This window comes from Pleuronectes platessa, chromosome 8 (genome assembly GCF_947347685.1).
Source record: "Pleuronectes platessa chromosome 8, fPlePla1.1, whole genome shotgun sequence".
NCBI classification, from domain to species: Eukaryota; Metazoa; Chordata; class Actinopteri; order Pleuronectiformes; family Pleuronectidae; genus Pleuronectes; species Pleuronectes platessa.
In genome coordinates, this window is record NC_070633.1 from 7,350,455 (window position 1) to 7,371,483 (window position 21,029).

General features: G+C 43.2%; 14 non-coding genes across 14 annotated transcripts; all 14 read right to left on the reverse strand.

The window, feature by feature from the left end:
* Positions 1-1,367: 1,367 nt before the first annotated feature.
* Positions 1,368-1,449, reverse strand: trnal-aag (transfer RNA leucine (anticodon AAG)). Its single transcript has one exon. It is a non-coding gene; the product is annotated as a tRNA-Leu (tRNA).
* Positions 1,450-2,127: 678 nt separating this feature from the next.
* trnal-aag (transfer RNA leucine (anticodon AAG)) lies at positions 2,128-2,209 on the reverse strand. Its single transcript has one exon. It is a non-coding gene; the product is annotated as a tRNA-Leu (tRNA).
* A 1,434-nt stretch (positions 2,210-3,643) lies between these two features.
* On the reverse strand, positions 3,644-3,725 carry trnal-aag (transfer RNA leucine (anticodon AAG)). The gene has a single exon. It is a non-coding gene; the product is annotated as a tRNA-Leu (tRNA).
* A 682-nt stretch (positions 3,726-4,407) lies between these two features.
* Positions 4,408-4,489, reverse strand: trnal-uag (transfer RNA leucine (anticodon UAG)). Its single transcript has one exon. It is a non-coding gene; the product is annotated as a tRNA-Leu (tRNA).
* Positions 4,490-5,154: 665 nt separating this feature from the next.
* trnal-aag (transfer RNA leucine (anticodon AAG)) lies at positions 5,155-5,236 on the reverse strand. Its single transcript has one exon. It is a non-coding gene; the product is annotated as a tRNA-Leu (tRNA).
* A 4,496-nt stretch (positions 5,237-9,732) lies between these two features.
* Positions 9,733-9,814, reverse strand: trnal-aag (transfer RNA leucine (anticodon AAG)). The gene has a single exon. It is a non-coding gene; the product is annotated as a tRNA-Leu (tRNA).
* A 2,187-nt stretch (positions 9,815-12,001) lies between these two features.
* On the reverse strand, positions 12,002-12,083 carry trnal-uag (transfer RNA leucine (anticodon UAG)). The gene is given in 2 exon segments: positions 12,002-12,036; positions 12,046-12,083. It is a non-coding gene; the product is annotated as a tRNA-Leu (tRNA).
* Positions 12,084-13,534: 1,451 nt separating this feature from the next.
* trnal-aag (transfer RNA leucine (anticodon AAG)) lies at positions 13,535-13,616 on the reverse strand. Its single transcript has one exon. It is a non-coding gene; the product is annotated as a tRNA-Leu (tRNA).
* A 682-nt stretch (positions 13,617-14,298) lies between these two features.
* trnal-uag (transfer RNA leucine (anticodon UAG)) lies at positions 14,299-14,380 on the reverse strand. Its single transcript has one exon. It is a non-coding gene; the product is annotated as a tRNA-Leu (tRNA).
* A 665-nt stretch (positions 14,381-15,045) lies between these two features.
* On the reverse strand, positions 15,046-15,127 carry trnal-aag (transfer RNA leucine (anticodon AAG)). The gene has a single exon. It is a non-coding gene; the product is annotated as a tRNA-Leu (tRNA).
* A 1,434-nt stretch (positions 15,128-16,561) lies between these two features.
* trnal-aag (transfer RNA leucine (anticodon AAG)) lies at positions 16,562-16,643 on the reverse strand. The gene has a single exon. It is a non-coding gene; the product is annotated as a tRNA-Leu (tRNA).
* Positions 16,644-17,325: 682 nt separating this feature from the next.
* On the reverse strand, positions 17,326-17,407 carry trnal-uag (transfer RNA leucine (anticodon UAG)). Its single transcript has one exon. It is a non-coding gene; the product is annotated as a tRNA-Leu (tRNA).
* A 691-nt stretch (positions 17,408-18,098) lies between these two features.
* On the reverse strand, positions 18,099-18,180 carry trnal-aag (transfer RNA leucine (anticodon AAG)). Its single transcript has one exon. It is a non-coding gene; the product is annotated as a tRNA-Leu (tRNA).
* A 2,198-nt stretch (positions 18,181-20,378) lies between these two features.
* On the reverse strand, positions 20,379-20,460 carry trnal-uag (transfer RNA leucine (anticodon UAG)). The gene has a single exon. It is a non-coding gene; the product is annotated as a tRNA-Leu (tRNA).
* Between the last annotated feature and the right edge of the window lie 569 nt (positions 20,461-21,029).

Sequence of the window (21,029 nt, forward strand, 5' to 3'; positions counted from 1 at the left end):
GATTATTAGAAACTTCAAACACATATCCTGTGGGAGTATAGAGCTTTACTCGAGATCAAAGACCACAAAAATGTCAGCCAAGTTCAGGGCTTCAGCTCTTGGGTCAATTCTGTCACATTTTCAACTTCAAAAGCAAGTCACTTTCAGCAGGAGATGAGTTAATGTTTAGAAGGCAAGGACAAGGGGAACATAACAGATAACATGGGAGTTGATAAAGGATTCCTTTAGCAGAGGATGGTTTCGATCCATCGACCTCTGGGTTATGGGCCCAGCACGCTTCCGCTGCGCCACTCTGCTCTTGTTTATTGAAATAATTTCATACGGACATAGTCTTTGGTTTTAATAGGTTTTATCAGCAGTTGAATCGACTGGACAAGGAGGAAGTTATTGGTAAATGTGGAGTTATGTGCCCCAATCTGAAGGTGCACATCTTAACTCTTACCTTGTTTGAAAACCAGACAGGAGAAAAAGAAAATTACCTCCTGTACACCTCATGTGATATCCCATATGCTACAAAGCTCAGGTGGCTGTTGCAGTTTTGAACAACAAGAGATCCTCTTATAGTAGATAAGCTGCACGTAGCCAATACATTCAACTGACAGTCTATTGGCAGTGGTGGGATTTGAACCCACGCCTCCTGACAGACTGGAGCCTTAATCCAGCGCCTTTGACCACTCGGCCACACTACCGTTGGGAACTAGATTTTACCAAAACAAACCGGAGGGGGTTAGATGTAAATGACACTTTGGCGACAATTGGACAATCTTAACGAAGACACACATGGAAGAACATTAGAAACTTCAAACACATATCCTGTGGGAGTATAGAGCTTTACTCGAGATCAAAGCCCACAAAAATATCAGCCAAGTTCAGGGCTTCAGCTCTTGGGTCAATTCTGTCACATTTTCAACTTCAAAAGCAAGTCACTTTCAGCAGGAGATGAGTTAATGTTTAGAAGGCAAGGACAAGGGGAACATAACAGATAACATGGGAGTTGATAAAGGATTCCTTTAGCAGAGGATGGTTTCGATCCATCGACCTCTGGGTTATGGGCCCAGCACGCTTCCGCTGCGCCACTCTGCTCTTGTTTATTGAAATAATTTCATACGGACATAGTCTTTGGTTTTAATAGGTTTTATCAGCAGTTGAATCGACTGGACAAGGAGGAAGTTATTGGTAAATGTGAAGTTATGTGCACCAATCTGAAGGTGCACATCTTAACTCTTACCTCGTTTGAAAACCAGACAGGAGAAAAAGAAAATTACCTCCTGTACACCCCATATGCTACAAAGCTCAGCTGGCTGTTGCAGTTTTCTACAACTAGTAGATAAGCTGCACGTAGCCAATACATTCAACTGACAGTCTATTGGCAGTGGTGGGATTTGAACCCACGCCTCCTGAGAGACTGGAGCCTTAATCCAGCGCCTTTGACCACTCGGCCACACTACCGTTGGGAACAAGATTTTACCCAAGTAAACCGGAGGGGGTTAGATGTAAATGACACTTTGGCGACAATTGGACAATCTTAACGAAGACACACATGGAAGAACATTAGAAACTTCAAACACATATCCTGTGGGAGTATAGAGCTTTACTCGAGATCAAAGCCCACAAAAATATCAGCCAAGTTCAGGGCTTCAGCTCTTGGGTCAATTCTGTCACATTTTCAACTTCAAAAGCAAGTCACTTTCAGCAGGAGATGAGTTAATGTTTAGAAGGCAAGGACAAGGGGAACATAACAGATAACATGGGAGTTGATAAAGGATTCCTTTAGCAGAGGATGGTTTCGATCCATCGACCTCTGGGTTATGGGCCCAGCACGCTTCCGCTGCGCCACTCTGCTCTTGTTTATTGAAATAATTTCATACGGACATAGTCTTTGGTTTTAATAGGTTTTATCAGCAGTTGAATCGACTGGACAAGGAGGAAGTTATTGGTAAATGTGAAGTTATGTGCACCAATCTGAAGGTGCACATCTTAACTCTTACCTCGTTTGAAAACCAGACAGGAGAAAAAGAAAATTACCTCCTGTACACCCCATATGCTACAAAGCTCAGCTGGCTGTTGCAGTTTTCTACAACTAGTAGATAAGCTGCACGTAGCCAATACATTCAACTGACAGTCTATTGGCAGTGGTGGGATTTGAACCCACGCCTCCTGAGAGACTGGAGCCTTAATCCAGCGCCTTTGACCACTCGGCCACACTACCGTTGGGAACAAGATTTTACCCAAGTAAACCGGAGGGGGTTAGATGTAAATGACACTTTGGCGACAATTGGACAATCTTAACGAAGACACACATGGAAGAACATTAGAAACTTCAAACACATATCCTGTGGGAGTATAGAGCTTTACTCGAGATCAAAGACCACAAAAATGTCAGCCAAGTTCAGGGCTTCAGCTCTTGGGTCAATTCTGTCACATTTTCAACTTCAAAAGGAAGTCACTTTCAGCAGGAGATGAGTTAATGTTTAGAAGGCAAGGACAAGGGAAACATAACAGATAACATGGGAGTTGATAAAGGATTCCTTTAGCAGAAGATGGTTTCGATCCATCGACCTCTGGGTTATGGGCCCAGCACGCTTCCGCTGCGCCACTCTGCTCTTTCACAATGAAACAGTTTCATATGAACACAGTCCATTGTTTCAATGGGTTGGCTTAGCAGTTAAATCAAGTGGACTCAGCGAAAAATACAGGCAAATGTGACTCAATGGGAAGGCGCCCTGTGTTACCTTGTTTGAAAACCAGACTGAAGGAATAGAAAATCACCTCCTGTATGGACATTGCACATGCTACGAAGCTCAGCTGGCTCTTGCAGTTTTCAACAACAACAGATCTTACAGTAGAAAGTACTACAAGTAGCCAACACATACATGCAAATAGCAGTCGATTGGCAGTGGTGGGATTTGAACCCACGCCTCCTGAGAGACTGGAGCCTAAATCCACACTACCATTAATTGTGATTTTACCCAAACAATTCTGAGTCGTTTGAATGAAAAGTCCACTTTGACGACAATTGGACAATCAAATCGAAGAAACACATGGAAGAACATTCGAAACTTCAAACACATACCCTGTGGGAGTATAGAGCTTGACTCAAGATCAAAAGACCACTAAACTATCAGCCAAGTTCCGGGCTTTAGCTCTTGGGTCAATTCTGTCATATTATCAACTTCAAAAGCCAAAGCAAGTCACTTTCAGCAGTAGGTGAGTTCATGTTCAGAAGGAAAGGGAGACATAGCAGTATAAAAAGGATTCCTTTAGCAGAGGATGGTTTCGATCCATCGACCTCTGGGTTATGGGCCCAGCACGCTTCCGCTGCGCCACTCTGCTCTTGGTTATTGAAATAATTTCATACGGACATAGTCTTTGGTTTTAATAGGTTTTATCAGCAGTTGAATCGACTGGACAAGGAGGAAGTTATTGGTAAATGTGAAGTTATGTGCCCCAATCTGAAGGTGCACATCTTAACTCTTACCTCGTTTGAAAACCAGACAGGAGAAAATAAAAATCACCTCCTGTACACCTCATGTGATATCCCATATGCTACAAAGCTCAGCTGGCTGTTGCAGTTTTGAACAACAAGAGATCCTCTTATAGTAGATAAGCTGCACATAGCAAATACATTCAACTGACAGTCTATTGGCAGTGGTGGGATTTGAACCCACGCCTCCTGAGAGACTGGAGCCTTAATCCAGCGCCTTTGACCACTCGGCCACACTACCGTTGGGAACTAGATTTTACCCAAACAAACCGGAGGGGGTTAGATGTAAATGACACTTTGGCGACAATTGGACAATCTTAACGAAGACACAGATGGAAGAACATTAGAAACTTCAAACACATATCCTGTGGGAGTATAGAGCTTTACTCGAGATCAAAGCCCACAAAAATATCAGCCAAGTTCAGGGCTTCAGCTCTTGGGTCAATTCTGTCACATTTTCAACTTCAAAAGCAAGTCACTTTCAGCAGGAGATGAGTTAATGTTTAGAAGGCAAGGACAAGAGGAACATAACAGATAACATGGGAGTTGATAAAGGATTCCTTTAGCAGAGGATGGTTTCGATCCATCGACCTCTGGGTTATGGGCCCAGCACGCTTCCGCTGCGCCACTCTGCTGTTTTACAATGAAACAGTTTCGTATGAACACAGTCCATTGTTTCAATGGGTTGGCTTAGCAGTTAAATCAAGTGGACTCAGCGAAAAATACAGGCAAATGTGACTCAATGGGAAGGCGCCCTGTGTTACCTTGTTTGAAAACCAGACTGAAGGAATAGAAAATCACCTCCTGTATGGACATTGCACATGCTACGAAGCTCAGCTGGCTCTTGCAGTTTTCAACAACAACAGATCTTACAGTAGAAAGTACTACAAGTAGCCAACACATACAAGCAAATAGCAGTTTATTGGCAGTGGTGGGATTTGAACCCACGCCTCCTGAGAGACTGGAGCCTAAATCCAGCGCCTTAGACCACTCGGCCACACTACCATTAAATCTGATTTTACCCAAACAATTCTGAGTCGTCTGAATGAAAAGTCCACTTTGACGACAATTGGACAATCAAATCGAAGAAACACATGGAAGAACATTCGAAACTTCAAACACATACCCTCTGGGAGTATAGAGCTTGACTCAAGATCAAAAGACCACTAAACTATCAGCCAAGTTCAGGGCTTTAGCTCTTGGGTCAATTCTGTCATATTATCAACTTCAAAAGCCAAAGCAAGTCACTTTCAGCAGTAGGTGAGTTCATGTTCAGAAGGAAAGGGAGACATAGCAGTGTAAAAAGGATTACTTTAGCAGAGGATGGTTTCGATCCATCGACCTCTGGGTTATGGGCCCAGCACGCTTCCGCTGCGCCACTCTGCTCTTGTTTATTGAAATAATTTCATACGGACATAGTCTTTGGTTTTAATAGGTTTTATCAGCAGTTGAATCGACTGGACAAGGAGGAAGTTATTGGTAAATGTGAAGTTATGTGCCCCAATCTGAAGGTGCACATCTTAACTCTTACCTCGTTTGAAAACCAGACAGGAGAAAAAGAAAATTACCTCCTGTACACCCCATATGCTACAAAGCTCAGCTGGCTGTTGCAGTTTTCTACAACTAGTAGATAAGCTGCACGTAGCCAATACATTCAACTGACAGTCTATTGGCAGTGGTGGGATTTGAACCCACGCCTCCTGAGAGACTGGAGCCTTAATCCAGCGCCTTTGACCACTCGGCCACACTACCGTTGGGAACTAGATTTTACCCAAACAAACCGGAGGGGGTTAGATGTAAATGACACTTTGGCGACAATTGGACAATCTTAACGAAGACACACATGGAAGATTATTAGAAACTTCAAACACATATCCTGTGGGAGTATAGAGCTTTACTCGAGATCAAAGACCACAAAAATGTCAGCCAAGTTCAGGGCTTCAGCTCTTGGGTCAATTCTGTCACATTTTCAACTTCAAAAGCAAGTCACTTTCAGCAGGAGATGAGTTAATGTTTAGAAGGCAAGGACAAGGGGAACATAACAGATAACATGGGAGTTGATAAAGGATTCCTTTAGCAGAGGATGGTTTCGATCCATCGACCTCTGGGTTATGGGCCCAGCACGCTTCCGCTGCGCCACTCTGCTCTTGTTTATTGAAATAATTTCATACGGACATAGTCTTTGGTTTTAATAGGTTTTATCAGCAGTTGAATCGACTGGACAAGGAGGAAGTTATTGGTAAATGTGGAGTTATGTGCCCCAATCTGAAGGTGCACATCTTAACTCTTACCTTGTTTGAAAACCAGACAGGAGAAAAAGAAAATTACCTCCTGTACACCTCATGTGATATCCCATATGCTATAAAGCTCAGGTGGCTGTTGCAGTTTTGAACAACAAGAGATCCTCTTATAGTAGATAAGCTGCACGTAGCCAATACATTCAACTGACAGTCTATTGGCAGTGGTGGGATTTGAACCCACGCCTCCTGACAGACTGGAGCCTTAATCCAGCGCCTTTGACCACTCGGCCACACTACCGTTGGGAACTAGATTTTACCAAAACAAACCGGAGGGGGTTAGATGTAAATGACACTTTGGCGACAATTGGACAATCTTAACGAAGACACACATGGAAGAACATTAGAAACTTCAAACACATATCCTGTGGGAGTATAGAGCTTTACTCGAGATCAAAGCCCACAAAAATATCAGCCAAGTTCAGGGCTTCAGCTCTTGGGTCAATTCTGTCACATTTTCAACTTCAAAAGCAAGTCACTTTCAGCAGGAGATGAGTTAATGTTTAGAAGGCAAGGACAAGAGGAACATAACAGATAACATGGGAGTTGATAAAGGATTCCTTTAGCAGAGGATGGTTTCGATCCATCGACCTCTGGGTTATGGGCCCAGCACGCTTCCGCTGCGCCACTCTGCTGTTTTACAATGAAACAGTTTCATATGAACACAGTCCATTGTTTCAATGGGTTGGCTTAGCAGTTAAATCAAGTGGACTCAGCGAAAAATACAGGCAAATGTGACTCAATGGGAAGGCGCCCTGTGTTACCTTGTTTGAAAACCAGACTGAAGGAATAGAAAATCACCTCCTGTATGGACATTGCACATGCTACGAAGCTCAGCTGGCTCTTGCAGTTTTCAACAACAACAGATCTTACAGTAGAAAGTACTACAAGTAGCCAACACATACATGCAAATAGCAGTCGATTGGCAGTGGTGGGATTTGAACCCACGCCTCCTGAGAGACTGGAGCCTAAATCCATACTACCATTAATTGTGATTTTACCCAAACAATTCTGAGTCGTTTGAATGAAAAGTCCACTTTGACGACAATTGGACAATCAAATCGAAGAAACACATGGAAGAACATTCGAAACTTCAAACACATACCCTGTGGGAGTATAGAGCTTGACTCAAGATCAAAAGACCACTAAACTATCAGCCAAGTTCCGGGCTTTAGCTCTTGGGTCAATTCTGTCATATTATCAACTTCAAAAGCCAAAGCAAGTCACTTTCAGCAGTAGGTGAGTTCATGTTCAGAAGGAAAGGGAGACATAGCAGTATAAAAAGGATTCCTTTAGCAGAGGATGGTTTCGATCCATCGACCTCTGGGTTATGGGCCCAGCACGCTTCCGCTGCGCCACTCTGCTCTTGTTTATTGAAATAATTTCATACGGACATAGTCTTTGGTTTTAATAGGTTTTATCAGCAGTTGAATCGACTGGACAAGGAGGAAGTTATTGGTAAATGTGGAGTTATGTGCCCCAATCTGAAGGTGCACATCTTAACTCTTACCTTGTTTGAAAACCAGACAGGAGAAAAAGAAAATTACCTCCTGTACACCTCATGTGATATCCCATATGCTATAAAGCTCAGGTGGCTGTTGCAGTTTTGAACAACAAGAGATCCTCTTATAGTAGATAAGCTGCACGTAGCCAATACATTCAACTGACAGTCTATTGGCAGTGGTGGGATTTGAACCCACGCCTCCTGACAGACTGGAGCCTTAATCCAGCGCCTTTGACCACTCGGCCACACTACCGTTGGGAACTAGCTTTTACCAAAACAAACCGGAGGGGGTTAGATGTAAATGACACTTTGGCGACAATTGGACAATCTTAACGAAGACACACATGGAAGAACATTAGAAACTTCAAACACATATCCTGTGGGAGTATAGAGCTTTACTCGAGATCAAAGCCCACAAAAATATCAGCCAAGTTCAGGGCTTCAGCTCTTGGGTCAATTCTGTCACATTTTCAACTTCAAAAGCAAGTCACTTTCAGCAGGAGATGAGTTAATGTTTAGAAGGCAAGGACAAGGGGAACATAACAGATAACATGGGAGTTGATAAAGGATTCCTTTAGCAGAGGATGGTTTCGATCCATCGACCTCTGGGTTATGGGCCCAGCACGCTTCCGCTGCGCCACTCTGCTCTTGTTTATTGAAATAATTTCATATGAACACAGTCCATTGTTTCAATGGGTTGGCTTAGCAGTTAAATCAAGTGGACTCAGCGAAAAATACAGGCAAATGTGACTCAATGGGAAGGCGCCCTGTGTTACCTTGTTTGAAAACCAGACTGAAGGAATAGAAAATCACCTCCTGTATGGACATTGCACATGCTACGAAGCTCAGCTGGCTCTTGCAGTTTTCAACAACAACAGATCATACAGTAGAAAGTACTACAAGTAGCCAACACATACATGCAAATAGCAGTCGATTGGCAGTGGTGGGATTTGAACCCACGCCTCCTGAGAGACTGGAGCCTAAATCCATACTACCATTAATTGTGATTTTACCCAAACAATTCTGAGTCGTTTGAATGAAAAGTCCACTTTGACGACAATTGGACAATCAAATCGAAGAAACACATGGAAGAACATTCGAAACTTCAAACACATACCCTGTGGGAGTATAGAGCTTGACTCAAGATCAAAAGACCACTAAACTATCAGCCAAGTTCCGGGCTTTAGCTCTTGGGTCAATTCTGTCATATTATCAACTTCAAAAGCCAAAGCAAGTCACTTTCAGCAGTAGGTGAGTTCATGTTCAGAAGGAAAGGGAGACATAGCAGTATAAAAAGGATTCCTTTAGCAGAGGATGGTTTCGATCCATCGACCTCTGGGTTATGGGCCCAGCACGCTTCCGCTGCGCCACTCTGCTCTTGTTTATTGAAATAATTTCATACGGACATAGTCTTTGGTTTTAATAGGTTTTATCAGCAGTTGAATCGACTGGACAAGGAGGAAGTTATTGGTAAATGTGGAGTTATGTGCCCCAATCTGAAGGTGCACATCTTAACTCTTACCTTGTTTGAAAACCAGACAGGAGAAAAAGAAAATTCCCTCCTGTACACCTCATGTGATATCCCATATGCTATAAAGCTCAGGTGGCTGTTGCAGTTTTGAACAACAAGAGATCCTCTTATAGTAGATAAGCTGCACGTAGCCAATACATTCAACTGACAGTCTATTGGCAGTGGTGGGATTTGAACCCACGCCTCCTGACAGACTGGAGCCTTAATCCAGCGCCTTTGACCACTCGGCCACACTACCGTTGGGAACTAGCTTTTACCAAAACAAACCGGAGGGGGTTAGATGTAAATGACACTTTGGCGACAATTGGACAATCTTAACGAAGACACACATGGAAGAACATTAGAAACTTCAAACACATATCCTGTGGGAGTATAGAGCTTTACTCGAGATCAAAGCCCACAAAAATATCAGCCAAGTTCAGGGCTTCAGCTCTTGGGTCAATTCTGTCACATTTTCAACTTCAAAAGCAAGTCACTTTCAGCAGGAGATGAGTTAATGTTTAGAAGGCAAGGACAAGGGGAACATAACAGATAACATGGGAGTTGATAAAGGATTCCTTTAGCAGAGGATGGTTTCGATCCATCGACCTCTGGGTTATGGGCCCAGCACGCTTCCGCTGCGCCACTCTGCTCTTGTTTATTGAAATAATTTCATACGGACATAGTCTTTGGTTTTAATAGGTTTTATCAGCAGTTGAATCGACTGGACAAGGAGGAAGTTATTGGTAAATGTGAAGTTATGTGCCCCAATCTGAAGGTGCACATCTTAACTCTTACCTCGTTTGAAAACCAGACAGGAGAAAAAGAAAATTACCTCCTGTACACCCCATATGCTACAAAGCTCAGCTGGCTGTTGCAGTTTTCTACAACTAGTAGATAAGCTGCACGTAGCCAATACATTCAACTGACAGTCTATTGGCAGTGGTGGGATTTGAACCCACGCCTCCTGAGAGACTGGAGCCTTAATCCAGCGCCTTTGACCACTCGGCCACACTACCGTTGGGAACAAGATTTTACCCAAGTAAACCGGAGGGGGTTAGATGTAAATGACACTTTGGCGACAATTGGACAATCTTAACGAAGACACACATGGAAGAACATTAGAAACTTCAAACACATATCCTGTGGGAGTATAGAGCTTTACTCGAGATCAAAGACCACAAAAATGTCAGCCAAGTTCAGGGCTTCAGCTCTTGGGTCAATTCTGTCACATTTTCAACTTCAAAAGGAAGTCACTTTCAGCAGGAGATGAGTTAATGTTTAGAAGGCAAGGACAAGGGAAACATAACAGATAACATGGGAGTTGATAAAGGATTCCTTTAGCAGAAGATGGTTTCGATCCATCGACCTCTGGGTTATGGGCCCAGCACGCTTCCGCTGCGCCACTCTGCTCTTTCACAATGAAACAGTTTCATATGAACACAGTCCATTGTTTCAATGGGTTGGCTTAGCAGTTAAATCAAGTGGACTCAGCGAAAAATACAGGCAAATGTGACTCAATGGGAAGGCGCCCTGTGTTACCTTGTTTGAAAACCAGACTGAAGGAATAGAAAATCACCTCCTGTATGGACATTGCACATGCTACGAAGCTCAGCTGGCTCTTGCAGTTTTCAACAACAACAGATCTTACAGTAGAAAGTACTACAAGTAGCCAACACATACATGCAAATAGCAGTCGATTGGCAGTGGTGGAATTTGAACCCACGCCTCCTGAGAGACTGGAGCCTAAATCCATACTACCATTAATTGTGATTTTACCCAAACAATTCTGAGTCGTTTGAATGAAAAGTCCACTTTGACGACAATTGGACAATCAAATCGAAGAAACACATGGAAGAACATTCGAAACTTCAAACACATACCCTGTGGGAGTATAGAGCTTGACTCAAGATCAAAAGACCACTAAACTATCAGCCAAGTTCCGGGCTTTAGCTCTTGGGTCAATTCTGTCATATTATCAACTTCAAAAGCCAAAGCAAGTCACTTTCAGCAGTAGGTGAGTTCATGTTCAGAAGGAAAGGGAGACATAGCAGTATAAAAAGGATTCCTTTAGCAGAGGATGGTTTCGATCCATCGACCTCTGGGTTATGGGCCCAGCACGCTTCCGCTGCGCCACTCTGCTCTTGTTTATTGAAATAATTTCATACGGACATAGTCTTTGGTTTTAATAGGTTTTATCAGCAGTTGAATCGACTGGACAAGGAGGAAGTTATTGGTAAATGTGGAGTTATGTGCCCCAATCTGAAGGTGCACATCTTAACTCTTACCTTGTTTGAAAACCAGACAGGAGAAAAAGAAAATTACCTCCTGTACACCTCATGTGATATCCCATATGCTATAAAGCTCAGGTGGCTGTTGCAGTTTTGAACAACAAGAGATCCTCTTATAGTAGATAAGCTGCACGTAGCCAATACATTCAACTGACAGTGGTGGGATTTGAACCCACGCCTCCTGACAGACTGGAGCCTTAATCCAGCGCCTTTGACCACTCGGCCACACTACCGTTGGGAACTAGATTTTACCAAAACAAACCGGAGGGGGTTAGATGTAAATGACACTTTGGCGACAATTGGACAATCTTAACGAAGACACACATGGAAGAACATTAGAAACTTCAAACACATATCCTGTGGGAGTATAGAGCTTTACTCGAGATCAAAGCCCACAAAAATATCAGCCAAGTTCAGGGCTTCAGCTCTTGGGTCAATTCTGTCACATTTTCAACTTCAAAAGCAAGTCACTTTCAGCAGGAGATGAGTTAATGTTTAGAAGGCAAGGACAAGGGGAACATAACAGATAACATGGGAGTTGATAAAGGATTCCTTTAGCAGAGGATGGTTTCGATCCATCGACCTCTGGGTTATGGGCCCAGCACGCTTCCGCTGCGCCACTCTGCTGTTTTACAATGAAACAGTTTCATATGAACACAGTCCATTGTTTCAATGGGTTGGCTTAGCAGTTAAATCAAGTGGACTCAGCGAAAAATACAGGCAAATGTGACTCAATGGGAAGGCGCCCCGTGTTACCTTGTTTGAAAACCAGACTGAAGGAATAGAAAATCACCTCCTGTATGGACATTGCACATGCTACGAAGCTCAGCTGGCTCTTGCAGTTTTCAACAACAACAGATCTTACAGTAGAAAGTACTACAAGTAGCCAACACATACAAGCAAATAGCAGTTGATTGGCAGTGGTGGGATTTGAACCCACGCCTCCTGAGAGACTGGAGCCTAAATCAAGCGCCTTAGACCACTCGGCCACACTACCATTAAATCTGATATTACCCAAACAATTCGGAGTCGTCTGAATGAAAAGTCCACTTTGACGACAATTGGACAATCAAATCGAAGAAACACATGGAAGAACATTCGAAACTTCAAACACATACCCTCTGGGAGTATAGAGCTTGACTCAAGATCAAAAGACCACTAAACTATCAGCCAAGTTCAGGGCTTTAGCTCTTGGGTCAATTCTGTCATATTATCAACTTCAAAAGCCAAAGCAAGTCACTTTCAGCAGTAGGTGAGTTCATGTTCAGAAGGAAAGGGAGACATAGCAGTGTAAAAAGGATTACTTTAGCAGAGGATGGTTTCGATCCATCGACCTCTGGGTTATGGGCCCAGCACGCTTCCGCTGCGCCACTCTGCTCTTGTTTATTGAAATAATTTCATATGAACATAGTCTTTGGTTTTAATAGGTTTTATCAGCAGTTGAATCGACTGGACAAGGAGGAAGTTATTGGTAAATGTGAAGTTATGTGCCCCAATCTCAAGGTGCACATCTTAACTCTTACCTTGTTTGAAAACCAGACAGGAGAAAAAGAAAATTACCTCCTGTACACCTCATGTGATATCCCATATGCTACAAAGCTCAGGTGGCTGTTGCAGTTTTGAACAACAAGAGATCCTCTTATAGTAGATAAGCTGCACGTAGCCAATACATTCAACTGACAGTCTATTGGCAGTGGTGGGATTTGAACCCACGCCTCCTGACAGACTGGAGCCTTAATCCAGCGCCTTTGACCACTCGGCCACACTACCGTTGGGAAACAGATTTTACCCAAACAAACCGGAGGGGGTTAGATGTAAATGACACTTTGGCGACAATTGGACAATCTTAACGAAGACACAGATGGAAGAACATTAGAAACTTCAAACACATATCCTGTGGGAGTATAGAGCTTTACTCGAGATCAAAGCCCACAAAAATATCAGCCAAGTTCAGGGCTTCAGCTCTTGGGTCAATTCTGTCACATTTTCAACTTCAAAAGCAAGTCACTTTCAGCAGGAGATGAGTTAATGTTTAGAAGGCAAGGACAAGGGGAACATAACAGATAACATGGGAGTTGATAAAGGATTCCTTTAGCAGAGGATGGTTTCAATCCATCGACCTCTGGGTTATGGGCCCAGCACGCTTCCGCTGCGCCACTCTGCTCTTGTTTATTGAAATAATTTCATACGGACATAGTCTTTGGTTTTAATAGGTTTTATCAGCAGTTGAATCGACTGGACAAGGAGGAAGTTATTGGTAAATGTGAAGTTATGTGCCCCAATCTGAAGGTGCACATCTTAACTCTTACCTCGTTTGAAAACCAGACAGGAGAAAAAGAAAATTACCTCCTGTACACCCCATATGCTACAAAGCTCAGCTGGCTGTTGCAGTTTTCTACAACTAGTAGATAAGCTGCACGTAGCCAATACATTCAACTGACAGTCTATTGGCAGTGGTGGGATTTGAACCCACGCCTCCTGAGAGACTGGAGCCTTAATCCAGCGCCTTTGACCACTCGGCCACACTACCGTTGGGAACTAGATTTTACCCAAACAAACCGGAGGGGGTTAGATGTAAATGACACTTTGGCGACAATTGGACAATCTTAACGAAGACACAGATGGAAGAACATTAGAAACTTCAAACACATATCCTGTGGGAGTATAGAGCTTTACTCGAGATCAAAGCCCACAAAAATATCAGCCAAGTTCAGGGCTTCAGCTCTTGGGTCAATTCTGTCACATTTTCAACTTCAAAAGCAAGTCACTTTCAGCAGGAGATGAGTTAATGTTTAGAAGGCAAGGACAAGAGGAACATAACAGATAACATGGGAGTTGATAAAGGATTCCTTTAGCAGAGGATGGTTTCGATCCATCGACCTCTGGGTTATGGGCCCAGCACGCTTCCGCTGCGCCACTCTGCTGTTTTACAATGAAACAGTTTCATATGAACACAGTCCATTGTTTCAATGGGTTGGCTTAGCAGTTAAATCAAGTGGACTCAGCGAAAAATACAGGCAAATGTGACTCAATGGGAAGGCGCCCTGTGTTACCTTGTTTGAAAACCAGACTGAAGGAATAGAAAATCACCTCCTGTATGGACATTGCACATGCTACGAAGCTCAGCTGGCTCTTGCAGTTTTCAACAACAACAGATCTTACAGTAGAAAGTACTACAAGTAGCCAACACATACAAGCAAATAGCAGTTGATTGGCAGTGGTGGGATTTGAACCCACGCCTCCTGAGAGACTGGAGCCTAAATCCAGCGCCTTAGACCACTCGGCCACACTACCATTAAATCTGATTTTACCCAAACAATTCTGAGTCGTCTGAATGAAAAGTCCACTTTGACGACAATTGGACAATCAAATCGAAGAAACACATGGAAGAACATTCGAAACTTCAAACACATACCCTCTGGGAGTATAGAGCTTGACTCAAGATCAAAAGACCACTAAACTATCAGCCAAGTTCAGGGCTTTAGCTCTTGGGTCAATTCTGTCATATTATCAACTTCAAAAGCCAAAGCAAGTCACTTTCAGCAGTAGGTGAGTTCATGTTCAGAAGGAAAGGGAGACATAGCAGTGTAAAAAGGATTACTTTAGCAGAGGATGGTTTCGATCCATCGACCTCTGGGTTATGGGCCCAGCACGCTTCCGCTGCGCCACTCTGCTCTTGTTTATTGAAATAATTTCATACGAACATAGTCTTTGGTTTTAATAGGTTTTATCAGCAGTTGAATCGACTGGACAAGGAGGAAGTTATTGGTAAATGTGAAGTTATGTGCCCCAATCTGAAGGTGCACATCTTAACTCTTACCTCGTTTGAAAACCAGACAGGAGAAAAAGAAAATTACCTCCTGTACACCCCATATGCTACAAAGCTCAGCTGGCTGTTGCAGTTTTCTACAACTAGTAGATAAGCTGCACGTAGCCAATACATTCAACTGACAGTCTATTGGCAGTGGTGGGATTTGAACCCACGCCTCCTGAGAGACTGGAGCCTTAATCCAGCGCCTTTGACCACTCGGCCACACTACCGTTGGGAACAAGATTTTACCCAAGTAAACCGGAGGGGGTTAGATGTAAATGACACTTTGGCGACAATTGGACAATCTTAACGAAGACACACATGGAAGAACATTAGAAACTTCAAACACATATCCTGTGGGAGTATAGAGCTTTACTCGAGATCAAAGACCACAAAAATGTCAGCCAAGTTCAGGGCTTCAGCTCTTGGGTCAATTCTGTCACATTTTCAACTTCAAAAGGAAGTCACTTTCAGCAGGAGATGAGTTAATGTTTAGAAGGCAAGGACAAGGGAAACATAACAGATAACATGGGAGTTGATAAAGGATTCCTTTAGCAGAAGATGGTTTCGATCCATCGACCTCTGGGTTATGGGCCCAGCACGCTTCCGCTGCGCCACTCTGCTCTTTCACAATGAAACAGTTTCATATGAACACAGTCCATTGTTTCAATGGGTTGGCTTAGCAGTTAAATCAAGTGGACTCAGCGAAAAATACAGGCAAATGTGACTCAATGGGAAGGCGCCCTGTGTTACCTTGTTTGAAAACCAGACTGAAGGAATAGAAAATCACCTCCTGTATGGACATTGCACATGCTACGAAGCTCAGCTGGCTCTTGCAGTTTTCAACAACAACAGATCTTACAGTAGAAAGTACTACAAGTAGCCAACACATACATGCAAATAGCAGTCGATTGGCAGTGGTGGGATTTGAACCCACGCCTCCTGAGAGACTGGAGCCTAAATCCATACTACCATTAATTGTGATTTTACCCAAACAATTCTGAGTCGTTTGAATGAAAAGTCCACTTTGACGACAATTGGACAATCAAATCGAAGAAACACATGGAAGAACATTCGAAACTTCAAACACATACCCTGTGGGAGTATAGAGCTTGACTCAAGATCAAAAGACCACTAAACTATCAGCCAAGTTCCGGGCTTTAGCTCTTGGGTCAATTCTGTCATATTATCAACTTCAAAAGCCAAAGCAAGTCACTTTCAGCAGTAGGTGAGTTCATGTTCAGAAGGAAAGGGAGACATAGCAGTATAAAAAGGATTCCTTTAGCAGAGGATGGTTTCGATCCATCGACCTCTGGGTTATGGGCCCAGCACGCTTCCGCTGCGCCACTCTGCTCTTGTTTATTGAAATAATTTCATACGGACATAGTCTTTGGTTTTAATAGGTTTTATCAGCAGTTGAATCGACTGGACAAGGAGGAAGTTATTGGTAAATGTGAAGTTATGTGCCCCAATCTGAAGGTGCACATCTTAACTCTTACCTCGTTTGAAAACCAGACAGGAGAAAAAGAAAATTACCTCCTGTACACCTCATGTGATATCCCATATGCTACAAAGCTCAGCTGGCTGTTGCAGTTTTGAACAACAAGAGATCCTCTTATAGTAGATAAGCTGCACGTAGCCAATACATTCAACTGACAGTCTATTGGCAGTGGTGGGATTTGAACCCACGCCTCCTGAGAGACTGGAGCCTTAATCCAGCGCCTTTGACCACTCGGCCACACTACCGTTGGGAAATAGATTTTACCCAAACAAACCGGAGGGGGTTAGATGTAAATGACACTTTGGCGACAATTGGACAATCTTAACGAAGACACAGATGGAAGAACATTAGAAACTTCAAACACATATCCTGTGGGAGTATAGAGCTTTACTCGAGATCAAAGCCCACAAAAATATCAGCCAAGTTCAGGGCTTCAGCTCTTGGGTCAATTCTGTCACATTTTCAACTTCAAAAGCAAGTCACTTTCAGCAGGAGATGAGTTAATGTTTAGAAGGCAAGGACAAGAGGAACATAACAGATAACATGGGAGTTGATAAAGGATTCCTTTAGCAGAGGATGGTTTCGATCCATCGACCTCTGGGTTATGGGCCCAGCACGCTTCCGCTGCGCCACTCTGCTGTTTTACAATGAAACAGTTTCATATGAACACAGTCCATTGTTTCAATGGGTTGGCTTAGCAGTTAAATCAAGTGGACTCAGCGAAAAATACAGGCAAATGTGACTCAATGGGAAGGCGCCCTGTGTTACCTTGTTTGAAAACCAGACTGAAGGAATAGAAAATCACCTCCTGTATGGACATTGCACATGCTACGAAGCTCAGCTGGCTCTTGCAGTTTTCAACAACAACAGATCTTACAGTAGAAAGTACTACAAGTAGCCAACACATACAAGCAAATAGCAGTTGATTGGCAGTGGTGGGATTTGAACCCACGCCTCCTGAGAGACTGGAGCCTAAATCCAGCGCCTTAGACCACTCGGCCACACTACCATTAAATCTGATTTTACCCAAACAATTCTGAGTCGTCTGAATGAAAAGTCCACTTTGACGACAATTGGACAATCAAATCGAAGAAACACATGGAAGAACATTCGAAACTTCAAACACATACCCTCTGGGAGTATAGAGCTTGACTCAAGATCAAAAGACCACTAAACTATCAGCCAAGTTCAGGGCTTTAGCTCTTGGGTCAATTCTGTCATATTATCAACTTCAAAAGCCAAAGCAAGTCACTTTCAGCAGTAGGTGAGTTCATGTTCAGAAGGAAAGGGAGACATAGCAGTGTAAAAAGGATTACTTTAGCAGAGGATGGTTTCGATCCATCGACCTCTGGGTTATGGGCCCAGCACGCTTCCGCTGCGCCACTCTGCTCTTGTTTATTGAAATAATTTCATACGAACATAGTCTTTGGTTTTAATAGGTTTTATCAGCAGTTGAATCGACTGGACAAGGAGGAAGTTATTGGTAAATGTGAAGTTATGTGCCCCAATCTGAAGGTGCACATCTTAACTCTTACCTTGTTTGAAAACCAGACAGGAGAAAAAGAAAATTACCTCCTGTACACCTCATGTGATATCCCATATGCTACAAAGCTCAGGTGGCTGTTGCAGTTTTGAACAACAAGAGATCCTCTTATAGTAGATAAGCTGCACGTAGCCAATACATTCAACTGACAGTCTATTGGCAGTGGTGGGATTTGAACCCACGCCTCCTGAGAGACTGGAGCCTTAATCCAGCGCCTTTGACCACTCGGCCACACTACCGTTGGGAACAAGATTTTACCCAAGTAAACCGGAGGGGGTTAGATGTAAATGACACTTTGGCGACAATTGGACAATCTTAACGAAGACACACATGGAAGAACATTAGAAACTTCAAACACATATCCTGTGGGAGTATAGAGCTTTACTCGAGATCAAAGACCACAAAAATGTCAGCCAAGTTCAGGGCTTCAGCTCTTGGGTCAATTCTGTCACATTTTCAACTTCAAAAGGAAGTCACTTTCAGCAGGAGATGAGTTAATGTTTAGAAGGCAAGGACAAGGGAAACATAACAGATAACATGGGAGTTGATAAAGGATTCCTTTAGCAGAAGATGGTTTCGATCCATCGACCTCTGGGTTATGGGCCCAGCACGCTTCCGCTGCGCCACTCTGCTCTTTCACAATGAAACAGTTTCATATGAACACAGTCCATTGTTTCAATGGGTTGGCTTAGCAGTTAAATCAAGTGGACTCAGCGAAAAATACAGGCAAATGTGACTCAATGGGAAGGCGCCCTGTGTTACCTTGTTTGAAAACCAGACTGAAGGAATAGAAAATCACCTCCTGTATGGACATTGCACATGCTACGAAGCTCAGCTGGCTCTTGCAGTTTTCAACAACAACAGATCTTACAGTAGAAAGTACTACAAGTAGCCAACACATACATGCAAATAGCAGTCGATTGGCAGTGGTGGGATTTGAACCCACGCCTCCTGAGAGACTGGAGCCTAAATCCATACTACCATTAATTGTGATTTTACCCAAACAATTCTGAGTCGTTTGAATGAAAAGTCCACTTTGACGACAATTGGACAATCAAATCGAAGAAACACATGGAAGAACATTCGAAACTTCAAACACATACCCTGTGGGAGTATAGAGCTTGACTCAAGATCAAAAGACCACTAAACTATCAGCCAAGTTCCGGGCTTTAGCTCTTGGGTCAATTCTGTCATATTATCAACTTCAAAAGCCAAAGCAAGTCACTTTCAGCAGTAGGTGAGTTCATGTTCAGAAGGAAAGGGAGACATAGCAGTATAAAAAGGATTCCTTTAGCAGAGGATGGTTTCGATCCATCGACCTCTGGGTTATGGGCCCAGCACGCTTCCGCTGCGCCACTCTGCTCTTGTTTATTGAAATAATTTCATACGGACATAGTCTTTGGTTTTAATAGGTTTTATCAGCAGTTGAATCGACTGGACAAGGAGGAAGTTATTGGTAAATGTGGAGTTATGTGCCCCAATCTGAAGGTGCACATCTTAACTCTTACCTTGTTTGAAAACCAGACAGGAGAAAAAGAAAATTACCTCCTGTACACCTCATGTGATATCCCATATGCTATAAAGCTCAGGTGGCTGTTGCAGTTTTGAACAACAAGAGATCCTCTTATAGTAGATAAGCTGCACGTAGCCAATACATTCAACTGACAGTCTATTGGCAGTGGTGGGATTTGAACCCACGCCTCCTGACAGACTGGAGCCTTAATCCAGCGCCTTTGACCACTCGGCCACACTACCGTTGGGAACTAGATTTTACCAAAACAAACCGGAGGGGGTTAGATGTAAATGACACTTTGGCGACAATTGGACAATCTTAACGAAGACACACATGGAAGAACATTAGAAACTTCAAACACATATCCTGTGGGAGTATAGAGCTTTACTCGAGATCAAAGCCCACAAAAATATCAGCCAAGTTCAGGGCTTCAGCTCTTGGGTCAATTCTGTCACATTTTCAACTTCAAAAGCAAGTCACTTTCAGCAGGAGATGAGTTAATGTTTAGAAGGCAAGGACAAGGGGAACATAACAGATAACATGGGAGTTGATAAAGGATTCCTTTAGCAGAGGATGGTTTCGATCCATCGACCTCTGGGTTATGGGCCCAGCACGCTTCCGCTGCGCCACTCTGCTGTTTTACAATGAAACAGTTTCATATGAACACAGTCCATTGTTTCAATGGGTTGGCTTAGCAGTTAAATCAAGTGGACTCAGCGAAAAATACAGGCAAATGTGACTCAATGGGAAGGCGCCCTGTGTTACCTTGTTTGAAAACCAGACTGAAGGAATAGAAAATCACCTCCTGTATGGACATTGCACATGCTACGAAGCTCAGCTGGCTCTTGCAGTTTTCAACAACAACAGATCTTACAGTAGAAAGTACTACAAGTAGCCAACACATACAAGCAAATAGCAGTTGATTGGCAGTGGTGGGATTTGAACCCACGCCTCCTGAGAGACTGGAGCCTAAATCCAGCGCCTTAGACCACTCGGCCACACTACCATTAAATCTGATATTACCCAAACAATTCTGAGTCGTCTGAATGAAAAGTCCACTTTGACGACAATTGGACAATCAAATCGAAGAAACACATGGAAGAACATTCGAAACTTCAAACACATACCCTCTGGGAGTATAGAGCTTGACTCAAGATCAAAAGACCACTAAACTATCAGCCAAGTTCAGGGCTTTAGCTCTTGGGTCAATTCTGTCATATTATCAACTTCAAAAGCCAAAGCAAGTCACTTTCAGCAGTAGGTGAGTTCATGTTCAGAAGGAAAGGGAGACATAGCAGTGTAAAAAGGATTACTTTAGCAGAGGATGGTTTCGATCCATCGACCTCTGGGTTATGGGCCCAGCACGCTTCCGCTGCGCCACTCTGCTCTTGTTTATTGAAATAATTTCATATGAACATAGTCTTTGGTTTTAATAGGTTTTATCAGCAGTTGAATCGACTGGACAAGGAGGAAGTTATTGGTAAATGTGAAGTTATGTGCCCCAATCTCAAGGTGCACATCTTAACTCTTACCTTGTTTGAAAACCAGACAGGAGAAAAAGAAAATTACCTCCTG